The sequence below is a fragment of the Herpailurus yagouaroundi genome, unplaced genomic scaffold (genome assembly GCF_014898765.1).
Source record: "Herpailurus yagouaroundi ecotype Mexico unplaced genomic scaffold, PumYag 200, whole genome shotgun sequence".
Taxonomy (NCBI): Eukaryota; Metazoa; Chordata; class Mammalia; order Carnivora; family Felidae; genus Herpailurus; species Herpailurus yagouaroundi.
Genome location: NW_024412431.1, coordinates 5,105,420 through 5,107,608, shown reverse-complemented (window position 1 = coordinate 5,107,608; position 2,189 = coordinate 5,105,420). Strand labels below are relative to the sequence as shown.

Genomic DNA, 2,189 nt, shown 5'->3' with positions numbered 1-2,189 from the left:
GGGCCCAGATGTGGCTGGGGCTCAGCAGCATCCGGACAGGAGGTGGGGGGTAGTGTCGCCGTCTTTCGTGTGGCTGTTGCCGGGGGGTCCTCCGGGCTGCCTGAGCTGGGCTGTGCCGGCCCACCCCGATCTCCGCAGCCGGCTGTGTGTGGATCTGGTGTGCCAGTGTGTGTTTATCTGCCGTGCGTGTGTTTGAGTCTGTATTTATCTGGCGCGAGTGTGCGCGTCTTTGTTTTCCCTTCTGCTCCGTCTCCGCAAACGTGGGGGAAACTTCTCTGTTTTTAATCAGGGGCCAGGGAACTGTCTCGTCGCCATGCTAGCAATGGTGTGATTAATTAGGCCGTTTGGAAGTGATCTTCATGAGTGTTCCCTGAGATTAGGCCTGAGGTGCCCTGCCCCCTCCTCGTGTGCCTGAAAAGGGAAACTGAGGCACGCGGGGGTGGGGGGGTGCTGCGCGAGGCCTCTCTGTGGGCAGCCAGGGAAAGGAAGTTTTACATGCAAAGCATTTTGCACGCATGAAAGCTTGATGGGTCCCCTCACACATTGAAGAAAACGAATTCCCATCCCGTGCACAGAGGAGGAAACTGAGGCACGGAGGCGGGACCCGGAGCTCGTGGGTCTCCAAGGCTGGTCTCCTTGTCCTTTCAAGTGGCAAGCAGTTTTTTGAAGCTGTCCAGGGCTGCTTGGACCTCACCCGTGTCTCAGTTTCCCCTTCCAGTCACTTCCCCTGCCCCACTAGCCAGCTTGTGCCAGTCTGAATAATCCATGTTTCTTGGCCGGGTGCCAGCGTTCTCATATTTTCCGTTCTCGGATGCTCCAGGCCCAGGGGCCTGGCTGGCTCTGTGAACACAGATATCAATTAGCATTAATTAATAACCCCTGAGGGGTGAGGGAGCTGCCTGTAAATCCCCAAGCTCCGAAGGGCCCAGAGGCTGACTTGGGTCCTTGGTGTGTGGCTGTTGGAGCCTGAGGTGGGCCCCGAGGTGGGCAAGGTCGGCTGTGCCCCGGCTGTGGGATCCCGGCATGCTCTGAGAGCGGGACCCATGGATGGTACCGCTTGTGCCCCCTTAACGGGTCAGGGCTGCTGCTCCCAGGCCCAAGCCCCAGAGGCAGGAGGCCCTGTGTGACCCCATGGAGGCAGAGCAGCGCCTGGGCCGGAGGGGACCCTCACCCCGTCTGCCAGGGGCTGGAGTCCACGGTTCCCCGAAAGGCCGCACGTTCAGCTCACATCTGCATACCTACCGAGTGCCCTTGGCCAAGTTACTTACCCTTGGTCTCCTCGTTCATGACATGAGTGTGATTTCCAACGGCTGATGGAAAGAATAAATGGCCGTGTGTGCATTTCATGGCAGGTGCACACTGTCACCATGGTTACGGAAGTCGTAACCAGGAGCCACAGTTGTGACAAAAGGCCCCGGGGGCCAGCTCCGCCGCTTACCAGCCGAGTGACCTGGAATTGGGATTCGGCGTACCTGGGTATCAGTCTCCACATCTGTCAAACGGGACCGACACGGTATGGACTTCACAGAATTGTGCGAAAGCCAAATAAGATAATGCCCCTAAAATGCTCAGGACAGGGCTGAACACGCTGTAAGGTCGTGACGAGTGGTGGCTGAAACGCGGAGAGAGGACGCCTCTGTGGCTGCGTTAGAGCGTAGGGGTGTGGGGTTGAGGGCGGGAGGCCAAGTCTGGTCACCTTAAGGGAATGATTAGTGCCGGGGCACTGGGGCGGGCTGACTTACGTCTCCACGAAAATTATGCTCAGGTCCTCACCTCCGGTACCTGGGAAGGTGACCTTATCTGGAAATAGGGTCTCTGTAGGTACAGTTAGTTAAGTTAGAGGTGGGTCATCCTGGATTAGGGTGGGCCCTAAATCCAATACAACTGGTGTCCTGGTTGGAAGAAGACGGGAGGGCACTTGGGTGGCTCAGTGGGTTAAGTGTCTGATTTCAGCTCAGCTCATGATCTCGCGGTGCGTGGGTTCGAGCCCCACCTCGGGCTCTGCGCTGACGGCTCAGAGCCTGGAGCCTGCTTTGGATTCTGTGTCTCCCTCTCTCTCTCTCTGCCCCTCCCCCGCCTACACTGTGTCTCTCTCTGTCTCTCAAAATTGAATAAACGTTTAAAAAATGTATTAAAAAGGAAAAAAAAAAAAAAAAGAGGAGACAGGAACGCAGAGAAGGCCACGCGAA

At 57.1% G+C, this 2,189-nt stretch overlaps 1 long non-coding RNA gene across 1 annotated transcript; it reads right to left on the bottom strand.

Moving 5' to 3' along the window:
• Positions 1-466: 466 nt before the first annotated feature.
• Positions 467-1,362, bottom strand: LOC121013862 (uncharacterized). Its single transcript, XR_005782950.1, has 2 exons — positions 1,269-1,362; positions 467-840 (listed from the first exon to the last, which is right to left on the bottom strand). It is a non-coding gene; the product is annotated as an uncharacterized LOC121013862 (long non-coding RNA).
• Between the last annotated feature and the right edge of the window lie 827 nt (positions 1,363-2,189).